The sequence below is a fragment of the Sus scrofa genome, chromosome 13, assembly GCF_054392235.1.
Source record: "Sus scrofa isolate SSC_HxYL_T2T_F1_AM1 chromosome 13, Sscrofa_HxYL_maternal_Yorkshire_Landrace_v2.0, whole genome shotgun sequence".
Lineage (NCBI taxonomy): Eukaryota > Metazoa > Chordata > Mammalia > Artiodactyla > Suidae > Sus > Sus scrofa.
Window position 1 is genome coordinate 158,746,894 of NC_139395.1, and position 12,959 is coordinate 158,759,852.

The window sequence follows — 12,959 nt, forward strand, 5'->3', positions numbered from 1 at the left end:
TTTCAGTATTTTCATTGTGTTCTTGTTTGGTGGGTTATCATAAGATTATAAATGTTGAGAGTATTACTGTTAGTGTTTTTATAAAAGCAGAGTTATTTCCCTTAAATATGTGAGTGTAAAAAGTGGTACTACTGCTTTCTTAAGTGTCTGATTTTATTACATCTCAAGATTTTATGATACCCAGGGATCTCCGGTTTTCTAATAGCAGTCCCTAAGGCACTGGAAAAACACATTTCTGGAATGCATATATTTTGTGAAATGAGGGGTAGTATAATGAACAGGCTCACACCAAATATGAATAAAACCTTCCCGTTTTTCCTTCTACCTGCCATCCCCATAACTGTCCAGGATTGCTCTGGGCACTGCTCCCAGCCCATGCTTCCAAAGGGCGAGCTGGTCTGGAGAACTTTGTAACACATGAGAAAGACAAAAGAAACTAGACAATTAAGCAAAAATAGTATTCAGTTTATTGCAGTAAGAGGGAAGGGAGCCAGGGTTTTATGGGGGCAGGGACTCATCAGAGCCTTATGGAAGTCATGAGGAAGGATGAGGATGAGTCTTACCTCTTAGTATGTGAGGGCACTGGGGTCTTTAGCTGCTAGCCATTGCCTGGAACACAAAGGTGGGGTGGGGATTTCCTAATTATTCTTGCTTTCCAAGGGCTTAGATAAAGTCCAACATTTTCAATATGATCTTTTCCTATTTTCTTTCTTCTGCTTTAGAAGGTCAGCTCAGTAAATTATAACTCGGTCAGTGTTTTCCTCAGAGTGGATGTTCCTGGGACTGTCCTTCTTATTCCCTGTATCTTGCAATTATTGACCTTCTTGACTCAGAAAGTAAATAAATAAATAAAGTCTCATATTTCATCCTTCTTCATTCCATTGTTGTGACTAGTAAATATAATGATAGCAATAGAAAGGAGAATAACAACAATGACAACATCAACAATAATATATAACATTTATTGATCCTTTTCTATTTGCCAGGTACTCCTCTGAGCTCTTTACATGCAGTGCTCTGTGACTCAGATAGTTGAAATCCCTTGCCTAAATTATTATTGTTGTAGAGCTAAGATTTGAACCTCCTCAGTCAACACTGGCCAGTTACACTAGACTGACTTCAGAACCTCACACCAAACAGCAACACCCTAGGGGCACAGTCCAGCATTGTCAGGGATAGCCTGGGAATCACTCACACATCCTGAGAGTAATAGTGAGTGAGAGTCATTGCTGATTTAAGGAAACAACTCTAAATTTAATTTTACTGAACACAGTGAGTTGATACAAAGTCTAGTCTCATACTTGGTTTAACACAGACATTTAATAGGTTGTCCCAAAATGTCTACTTTACGGAAGGACCTTCAAAAACCACTTGGTAGGTACGTAAAAGGGAAATTATGTAATTCAGTGATTAAAATGCACCTCATCTAATATAATTTTTAAAAGCAAAATTCAAGGATAGATACATTTATATAGGTGTATAAATATATAAAATGTAAGCTCAATGTTATTTGAACTAAATAGAGGTATGACTGTGACTATGGATTTAAATATAAACCACCAGAGATAAGCATTGTTAATACTCTGATTGTTTTATTTATTTATATATATTTCATTGTTGTATTCTGAATTTTGGATGCAGAACAAGTGTTTTTTTTATAATTATAAAAGATACGGTGAAAATATTTCTAAATTTATGAACTTTTCTACCTAATATTGTTTACTGATCTTTCAAGTTTGCTGGTTGATGGGAAGGAGGTGGGTAAGGTGGGACTTGAGGTGAAGAGAGAGAAAGCATGACTTAACATTTCTGAATGCAAATATTTTTCTCTCTTTTTTGTGTATCTTCTACTTTAAAAAATGTCATCGCGGTGTTCCCGTCGTGGCGCAGTGGTTAACGAATCCGACTAGGAACCATGAGGTTGCGGGTTCGGTCCCTGCCCTTGCTCAGTGGGTTAAGGATCCGGCGTTGCCGTGAGCTGTGGTGTAGGTTGCAGAACACGGCTCGGATCCCGCGTTGCTGTAGCTCTGGTGTAGGCCGGTGGCTACAGCTCCGATTCAACCCCTAGCCTGGGAACCTCCATATGCCGTGGGAGCGGCCCAAGAAATAGCAACAACAACAACAAAAAGACAAAAAAAAAAAAGTCATCGTGAATATCTATAGTAGAATTTTATTGGACTTTTCCCATCAGCACTTTTATCTGATTCTCTAATAGTTGCTTGGCAGCCTCTCTCTCACTATCTCTGTCTCTATCTTTCTCACTGTTTCTTACACTGTATCACACTGTGTTTGTGCATCTTTCTCTCTGCCTCACTCACACTCTCATGTTTTTCTTATTATAGTTGTGAATTTTTTTTCCCATCTGACTAAATACACTAAAATAGGAGGAGGGCAGCATCTAAACACTGGGATTCCAGAAGCTTGAACTCATTTGTTGTTAGGAATATATTTCAGAATCTTCTCGGAGTTCCCGTCATGGCGCAGTGGTTAACGAATCCAACTAGGAACCATGAGGTTGCGGGTTCGGTCCCTGCCCTTTCTCAGTGGGTTAAGGATCTGGCGTTGCCGTGAGCTGTGGTGTAGGTTGCAGACGCGGCTCGGATCCCGCGTTGCTGTGGCTCTGGCGTAGGCCGGTGGCTACAGCTCCGATTCAACCCCTAGCCTGGGAACCTTCATATGCCGCGGGAGTGGCCCAAAGAAATAGCAAAAAGACAAAAAAAAAAAAAAAAAAGAATCTTCTCTCAGAGCCAATGAATTATCAATCAGAATGTATATGTAACAGTGAAACTCATAAACTCATAATGAAAATATCAAAAGCTGGGGAGTTCCACTGTGGCTTAAGGGTAATGAACCCAACTAGTATCCATGAGAACACGGGTTTGATCCCTGGATCCGGCATTGCTATATGGTTGTGGCATAGGCCAACAGCTGCAGCTCTGATTAGGCCCCTAGCCTGGGAACTTCTATATGCTGAGAATGCAGCCCTAAAAAGACAAAAAAAAAAAGAAAGGAAAAGAAAATATCAAAAGCTAAATCATGACAGTGGTTTAGGTATTGATCGATTAAAATGTAAAAAGAACATTTCACTTGAATCAATTATTTGTAAATCCAATAGATTGTAAATTTATATTATCAACATGGCCTACATGGAGTAGAAGAGAATGGGGATTATAATATTTAATTATAAAATGAAAGGTTGTTTCTCAGATCATGAGACATAATTCCTACATCTTTTACTACTTTTCTTATTACAGTCATTTGGATGCTCATGCCCATGCCATGCCCCTCCTTTGAGTTTGAAGGAAAGACTATTTTCAATTTTGTATGTATTTTAGACTGTTCTTCTCTCCTTTTCTGCCCTCCATCATACATTTGAGTCCTTTGTTAAGACATACATGTAGGATAAGAAACAAAGCCAAACTATAGAGCACGGGGAACTGTATTTAATATCCTGTGATAAACTGTCATGGAAAAGAATATGAAAAAGACTATATAGATGTACGACTAAATCACTTTGCTGTATAGCAGAAATTAACACAACATTGTAAATCAACTATAATTCAAGAATTTTTTTTTTGAAGATGCATGTGTTTGCATAATCTCTCTCACTAAAAGAGGGGTTGGTTTTGATCAGTTGTGGTATGAGGAACCACATTTTTAGAGGGTATCCCTGTCCTAAAATTGAACTTCACTGTTAAAAGCATTTGTAGACCTCCAGTTTCTCTGTCCTAGCTATTCAGCAAGCAATATTAGAATGCAATTTTCTATTTTGTTATCCGACTAGGGAAGTCATTCCCACAAGAAAGCAGGCCTGGTCATGAGCATATGGCTTCTGTCCAGGTAAGTCTTAGTGAGTAATTATCCTTTGCAGACTTGAAGAGAAGCTGTCCTATGTTATCTAAACCTTCTATTCCCTTCCTTATCTTTGCCTCTGAAAATTCAGTGCTGGTTAGCAAAAGTAGGGTAACTTTTATAAACTGCCAACTCTTGCTAGAGTACCCTTGATTTTGCACCAATATGTAATACAGAGACCACCTCAGCCTCACCAAAGAAACATTTTAAAATATCCAGCCAATATATCTCTTCTATTTGAAAACAGAATGAGAATAGTTAAAAAGGAGCGAATGTCATTACTCAAATTAATTGAAAAAAATAGAATTAATGAAACAGAAAGGAAATAGAGAATCTTGCAAATCTGTGCAAATAACATGCTGAACAAAATTTTCATGACCTTTGGCCAAATTAAAAAAAAAAAGAGTGTTAAAGTGAGGGGAAATGAAAGGAAAAGAACTAACTACTAAGATCATAAGCTGTAACCCTTTGTGAAAACCAGTATTATAGCTACAAGCTTTCAGGTAGGGACATTTTGAAATCAACATTTTATTAAGTGATTCTAAATAAACTTTGTATGCTCTAATAGCATTGATGAAAATGAAAAATTAACTCCTGTCTGAGTGCAAATTCATGAGCCCACACATATCAAGAATTGCCTTCTGTTAGGCACAAATCAGAGGGAATAAAACTCCTTATTGATCAAAGGAAGACATTTACTACCTGCTACCATTTCTCAATGACAATGCCTGCTTGTCTATACGGCACTCCACAACCAGCTGTCCTACAGTTGTGGTCTCCAGAACTGTGTTTTTTGAGAGGGCTGTGTAGCAGTTAGTAGACTGCAAGAAAAGCTGGGACGTCTTTGTGGCAGTTAGTCCTCTCACATCATGCTTCTACTGTGGCTGGGATGGAGTCTCAAAGGATTGGCTGTTGATACTTTTTTCCTTTACCCGTGTATCACCAGCTGAGGCCAATTTTTTTTTTTCCCAGTTGAATTGAAAAATATCTCTTCTTAGCAAAGAGCCCTGTAAAGATCTTTAACGTGGTAACTATCCTACCATTGGTCAACCTTTCAAAAGTCTTTTAGGTAAGAAATGGCTCTTCTAGATCTGTCCTGCTGATATTCAAGCACTTTTCCTGCCCTCTTTCTAACACGGAATCTTGTCCAAAAGCATCTGGGCCACTCAGGTAATAGCTCTCCTATAGCTAAGCTCCCACTGTGGCTATAAGTAATATTTTATAGGATGACAAGTAAAAGTGTGTTTGTTAAGTCAAGGATGATTCTGGCCTATAGTATATTCTTAATAGCTTTTCATCTGACATTGAGAAGGAATGATACAACTAAGGTCTTTTGAGGAGATTTTGGGCTGATCTCACATCCAGCAACACCTACTGGAGAGGTAGGGTGAAGAGGCCATGAATTGTAGAGTAACACAGGAGAGTTAATTGTGTTTTCCCATTTTAGAGATGTTTTCAGGAGTTCACTTGTGAGTGGTCTGCAGAGGTCTGTAGCAAACATATTTATCCTATGCAACCCTGAAATCAGACCTTCTATAGTATTTAAAAATGAAGGACTTAAGGCCCAAATAATATAATAGAAGGAGTTAATAGCTTATGTAAGATTTCTAATCTCTTCTAAGCCTCCCTGTAAAATAATAAGATTTCCTACATGATGGGCAAAGCCTTGTAGAAAAACAAAACAAAACAAAAAAATGTAGGCCTGGTTTGCTCTTCTTGTTGGCTTGCTGAATTTTTTTTTTTAACATTGCCTCAGGCAGATTTGCATTTAACATTAGCCTCCCAGAAACACACTTTACTACACAATGGAGAATGTTCTCCACTTATTTGTTGCTTGGGGCTAACAGGCTGAGCTATTTTGCATTGAATATGTATCTTTCCATCTTGCTTTATTTTCCTCTTGCCATTTTGTTGCTGCTAGGAGCTCATGATTAGGAGAAATCTGCAAGTGAAAACTGCCAAAGGGTTTGAAATGATGAGATTGGACTCTCTGGTCAGTGCTCCCATTGAGTCCTGTGGGGGCCATAGAGGCCCTGTGTAGAACTCTGTGGCTGAGAAGGAAATCAGCTTAGCCTCACTTAGAGGAAGCATCTACTTAAAGAACAAGACATTTTTGCCCTCTTGCTCTGATTCTGTCCTCTAATGGTAGATTTTCTATAATTTCTGTGTTGTTACCTTCAATCACAGTGTGATTCAGGTGTTATACAGAGGTAGAATGATCCTTAGGAAGTTGTATATTTGAGATTACTTCCATTGATAGGTAATTTTTTTTAAATACCCTCAGGATTTTCATGTACTCAAGTCATTTCTGCACTGATATACTTGGAAATTAGAGACTCTTGACTTCCTTAATTTTATAGTCTAGCAGAGGTATGATTTTAATGTGAAGCATCATATGACACGGCAGTAGGTTTTAGCCAGACAGAAGAGCATTCATAAAGATTAGGGGAGTCCAGCTACATTAGAGCAAAAGGGAAGGACATAAAAAAGCTGTTTAAAAAAAAAAATTTCATGTTCTCAGTGGAAAGAGTATGGCAGAACATTTCAATGAAAGGAAGTGACACAGAAAATATGAACAGAAGTAAATGATTTATACCATGCCTGTGAGATTACCACATTCTAGTCTCAAGACAGAATAAATATAGTGATTAAGACAGTAAAGAGACTATTCGACTTCTGAAGAAGGCCATTCACATCACTATTACGGAAATTTGAATGTAAGACCATATCTTGATGAGCTATAGTAGTCACTTCCTTTAGTGGAGTTCTTTTGGAAAATACTATGATTGAGGGTAAGAGAATAGGAACTTTAAGAAGTCTCTCCTTAGAGGACAAAAGAGAGTGAGATCTAAGAAGCAGTAATATAGTATTATCCATTTGACTGAGATAAACTCAACTCCAAATCACTTAAAAATTTTTGTTATGCTTATTCTTTTCTCATTCTGTACCTTCGGGAAGTTTTGCTTGATCCTGATTGCTGATTTGGACACTGATAGCCAGAATGAAGATATATGTCGTAATGATCAGAGAAAACAAAATATGGGACAAAATTGACCAATATTAAAGAATGAACATAGTTTTAGATGAACAACTACAGTGCTATGGACTGGAAGTCTCTAGAATGTCTAAATTCAGTGGACTCCCAGGCAATAAAGGATCTGAAGAAAATCTGCTCCATGTGCCTCTTTAAAATCACCCTTCCTGGTTGTCTTTCTGGTCATATTATTATCTTGAAGGAAACCAAAAAATTGCTAATTTCACAGTACAGTGATGGTAGAAAAATTTTACAGGTTCTGTGAGATCAAATTAACCTATTTCACTAGAGATAAACAATGAGAAAATTGGTTATGACTCAGTCACAGACCGATCTCAGTCTCTGTCAACTGATAGAGATCAGGTTATGTTGGTGAAGGTGGTTAGTCCTCAGTGCCATATCTAAATATGAACTAAAGTGTTAATTTTCATCCTTAAACATGAATGTTGGGGCAGGAGACACTAACAAGGTCATATCAAAGTTCATATTCATCCGACGAGGTGGGGGAGCACTATTATATTTGAAAATATCCTATGTTTTCACTATGTAGCATATCTTCAGAAATTGAGTTACAGTTTTCACTGCTTTATTTCTTTTTAAAAATTTTGTGTTTTCACAGCTATTGTAGTGTATCACAGATGCATCACTGAAAAGATACTATCATCTCTTCTAAGCAAAGAGAGGCATAGAAAATGTTCACAGTGAATGAAGGGAAATAAGACGGCTGGTTCACAAAAGACAAAAGGGCCTTGTCCTGCCTCCTTTTTTTTTTTTCTTTCAAAACTGTTAGGAATAGTAAGATTTTTCCATCTTCAAGACTGTATTAGGAAGAAGACATCTCTAAGAATGTGAGATGAGAGGAGAAAGATTCTTGGCATATTCATTCATCCATTGAATGACTATTGAGGGATTTTATATGTCAGGCACTTTGTGGAGCAATAAAAATGCAGAGAATAAGAAGACATGGGCTTATTTCACCTTAAAACTGTGTTAAGAGGCAGAAAAACAAAGGCACAAGCAGGCAAGCAACTGGGGAAATTGGACAATGTTTCACAAGGGAGGGCACATCTGAGGTGAGTTTTGTATAGAAAGTATGAACTTGTCAAATGAAAAAGTTTGCAAAAAATACTTTAGATAAAAGGAAAATGAGAGCTAGGAAGAATGAGATTGGGGTCTGAATAAAGAATAAGATTCATTTCAGAGAGGCAGAGTAATGTTAAGAGACCAGGCCAGAAAGGTAGGTTGAGCTGATTTATACTGATCTAGGTGAACTTTTATAAAGAAAGAGACAAAGTGCATTTAAACATGATCAACTTCATGTTTGATTTGTTTTGCATAAAGGATGAATGGTATAGTTGTAGTTAAGAGATGCAATACTAGAGTCTAGAACACTAGTAGGAAGTGATATTAACAACAGAATAAAGGTCCCAGACAATAGTAATGGCAGTAAGGATGGAGCATAAAAGCCAATTGGGGGGGGGGGATGTAAAAACAATATTTGATTACACAAGTGACATGAAGGAGAAGGAAACAAGATAAGCTCTGTGGCTACTAAGTACATAATCAGAGATGGATTATGATTCTGTTAACTAAATTTAAGAATTTGGAAGGAGGACAAAAATAAGATAGGAGATAATGCAGTTCAATTCAACATATGCTGAATTTGAGGTGATTTCCAGTGTCTATGTGGAGCAGCTGAGTATGGGATTTTAAATTTCAATTTGATGAAGTATAATTAAAGCCAGAAAAACTGATGAAAGTATGAAAACTATTCCATGAGACCAGAAAAGCAGAAAAATACAATCCTGGAGAACAACAATATAGGAAAGATGAATGGAGAAAGAGGGGCTGATTATGCAAATCAAGAACTAGCTGGGGATTTAGGAGGAGAGACAAGAAAATGAAAAACAGGTGCTGAAGCTATGATGAGATTAAACAGGACAAATATTTAAAATAAATCCATTGGATTTGGCAATTAGTACATTAACAACATCATTCTGAAAGTGGGCTTGATAAAGCCAGATGAAGGTGATGTAGCCATGAAGAAGAGTGGATATTAATCAACATAACATTGCCTATTAATATCAATATTTTGATCAATATCAACATTATGTTAACTCTTTAGTAGTCAACATAATTATTGCTGCTCTTCAGGTCAGGCTCCTACGCATATATAGAGATTTCAGCAGAGTTCCCGGTACCATGTCAAAAGGTTTTGACCATAAATTGTGATAAGTAATCCAGAAGAGATAACATTTTAAACAGTGCTTAATTAGATTTAGCTCTTTCCCTTTTTCTGCCTGTCTTTTCATTTAACAGCCATATTTTGAGAGTCACTGTGAGAAAAGATGCCACTTCTGTAACAGTCTCAAAGTTAAGAGTGACCTAGGTTCAGAGAGGGTGGAAAATGGAATATAAATCCTCTGAGGCTAAAAAGATGGTACCTTTGAATTGTAAGAGTCTCCCTGGAACTCAGAACATGACCTTCACCTTAAAGCATGTGGCTCTCTCTTTAACTCAGGCTGGCTGTGAAATTTCAGCATTAAGTCGTACAGTGGATTTAGTAGTAGCACAGGTGATGGCCTTTGACTCTTTCTCTTTCCCAAGTCCAGACACTGGTTACTTCTCACCTCTACTGCCCTCCCAGAGTCAGTGCTTTATTATTAGGCTGGGGATTGTAGTTGCAGGTGTCATTCTCCAGGTGGCATAGGCTGAGCTCCTTACAAGAGCTCTCCCAGGTGGGCTTTCATCTCAAACTCACCGGCTCTTACCTTCATGCCTGTTCTCTGGGTAACTTCTGAAGCTTTTTTCATCACCTGTTTCCAAGTTCCATTCATGTCCTGATCTGTTCACAGAGAGGCAGACCTTCAAGGAAATGTTTAGATGAGGAGAAAAAAGTGAGAGGTAGAGAAAGAAGAAAAACCACAAAAATTATTTATCACTCAAGGGTGAAGTCTTCCTCATAAGCACTCTCCTTTGGAAGAAAATGTTGGGGGAAAAATAATTCTGGAGACAAGCAACAGAGATGTGTTGGGGTGGAAAGTGGGTGATAGAAAAGCAAACGTGGAAGTCAGAACACCCCAGGAATTATAATTCTCCTTGTGATTTATAAGCATTCATCAGTGATCTATCAGCTTCGTGTCCCTGGGGAAGGGGACCACTCCATTTCCTTCACCTAAGATGGATCTGCTTGATAATAGGTACTCCTTCAGTTTATAGCTGCTATAGTGCCCTGTTTCACATTTGAATCCACAACATGTATTTAAAAAATAAAGACTTCTTTTGTTCTTTATATTTATCGGCTTTTATTTCTTTTACACCTACCTCTACCTATAAAGGCAATGTAGACAGTAGAGACCTTTTCTAATGGCAGCCCTGCTAGACAGTCTCATTACCTATTTACTTACACACTTACTGTGTGTTAACTCTGTTATATCATACATATCATATCTGTTAACTATCATATCTTAAAGGGCATATATTTGATCTAAATTATATCTGAATGAATATAATGATGAGTGATATTATAACATGGTTGTACTCCAGTGATTGCATTTACATAACATTGTAAATGATGAGACTATAAAGTAAGGGACTGGATGAGACTTATGGAAAATAGTCTCTTGACTTTATAGCCATACCTCATATACCAGAATGCTCATCCTAAGTGCATTATAATTTATTATGGGCACTTTTATTTCTCCTTACTGCTGGAATGAGATAAAGAGTAAACTCTTCTTGGTACAAAGCACATTTTTTTTTCCTTTGAGAAGTTAGCATAATTTTTATATTTACTTCATAATGATTAGAAGGTAAAAACATTTTCTTTAAATAGTTGTGGAGTTGTTTTAAATTGCATAGTGAGTGAAATTTTTAACTGGAAATCTGAGCCAGGATTCCAAGACTAATTTTATTCTTTCAAAGGTACAACTAAAGGCAGGTTTTTTATTATTATCTTTTCTCCTTCGAAATGAGAGACATTTTTCACAGAGAACAGAGACTTACAGCAAGAATCAAAACAAAAGCAAGCTTTATAATTGTTTTGCATCCTCACTCAACCAAGTAGGGAGAAAAGAGGAGAATCTATAGTTCAAAGGAGAGCAATGGGCTGTAGATTCTTGCTACTTCGGTGAGAGGATAATTGCTACTCAGGCACGGAGGAGAAGGAATGAGCCTTGTTCTTTCAAGAGAGGGTCCACAAAGTATAGAGTATGCTTCGTCTAATCTAGGAGGACCCAGTTCTGCCAAGCAGATCTCGGTAAATCACAGAGTACAAAATGGACCTGCTATTGTCCTCTGTTCAGGCTCCTTGAAGAGGGAGCCTTATATGGGTTTTATCTGACTACAACTCACATGTCTGCCACAAATCATCTAAAAATGTTCCAGAGATGGCATTGGAGCCTCCATTTCCCCTGCTGCACTGTAACCATGCTGCATCATGATCCTGCACTGAATCTCATGCTTTAGAGGACCAACTATTGCCCAGAGGAACCAGACCCAAGAGAACCTAGGCTGGTAAAAGGAAGTTTCCCTAGAGGTTCAAGTTATTAAGCAAGAGAATGAATTAAACAACAATATCTGAAGATTGCTGGATTTAGCCCCCGTATGGGATTTCTATAGAACAAATGTCCAAGATTCAAATTATGAAAGGGCCCCAAAATTTATCAGGCTCTTCCAAAGCTCACTGCATACTCTTAAGGCATTAGCTTGTTTAATAATCACATTCATATGGGAAGTAGTTATTATTCCTGTTTTGCTGAAGAATAGCACTGAGACTCTTCAGTAATCGTGGACACATTTAGGGCCAAGCACTGCTCTGTAAGTTTAAAATGAACCCATTTAAACATTACAACCACCCACTGAAGTAGATACTATTGTAGTTTGCATTTTGCAGATAAGAAAACCTAGGCACAGAAAAGTTAATCAAGTGTCCCAAGACCACAGGGAGAGTAGGTGAAGGAGCTTAAAGGAAGAGCAGGAAACTGACTCCTCAGCCTAAACCTGTAACTGCCCACCATGCTGCCTTTCTCACTAAGTAATTTGCCTAAAGTTACTAAAACTACAGAACTTTCCACCCCAGCACTGATAAGAAAATAGAGACTCTTGAGTTATGATGCAGTTAGGATGATGATTTATTTTCTTTTTTTAAATTTTTTTTATTTATTGTTTTTAATTGTTATTTCCCCCAAAACAATTTTTTTTTCCACTGTACAGCATGGGGACCCAGTTACACATACATGTATACATAATTTTTTCTCCCATTGTCATGCTCCGTTGTAAGTATCTAGAGAATAGACTTGTGGTTGCCCAGGGGAGGAGGAGGGAGTGGGATGGATTGGAAGCTTGGAGTTAAGGATACAAACTATTGCTTTTTGAATGGATTAACAATGAGATCCTGCTGTGTAGCACTGAGAACTATGTCTGGATACTTACAATGGAGCAGGACAGTGGGAGATGATTTATTTTCTAAAGGGGTCGAGATTCTTTGAAAGAATCTGGAAGGGCTGTTTCCAACCACTTATAAATGTTCCTGGGACTGATCCGAACTCCAGCTGTGACTTGACTAGAAATCAGTTCTCTCCTGGTCTCAACAGCAAATTTTATCTCTTTTTAGAATTTCTTTTTAGTTTTCTTATGTAAATGTAGAGATGATACAGTTAGTGTGACAATAATAGGAAAACAAATTGTCTTAGAATTGACGGTTGAAATGTACTCAACTTTTAATTTTGTGGTTCTGCTCTTTTTGTACATGCCCTTCTCTTTACCTGTACCATCTGCATGGAACATGTGTTTATGATTCTTTAAGACTATGAACCTGAAAATACAGCAATACATATGTGTATCTGGGGGTAGGGTGGGGGGGTACATGTGTGCATCCATATAGAAAGGCATATATGGCTGGACAGGGTGCTCTCTAGTGATAGTAAGAGACAAAAAACATATCTAGGGAGGACTTTTCATTGATCCAGGTGTGACACAGACTGTCCTGGCTTTGCCATTTGCCACTCTAAATCTCTTTTCTCTTATCATTATAATAGATAATAACCTAATAACAGAAAGAGTGCTTTGCCAG

General features: G+C 37.6%; 1 protein-coding gene across 4 annotated transcripts in view; it reads left to right on the forward strand.

Moving 5' to 3' along the window:
* The window catches only part of LSAMP (limbic system associated membrane protein), a 626,714-nt gene that overhangs the window by 319,547 nt on the left and 294,208 nt on the right, over nt 1–12,959 (forward strand).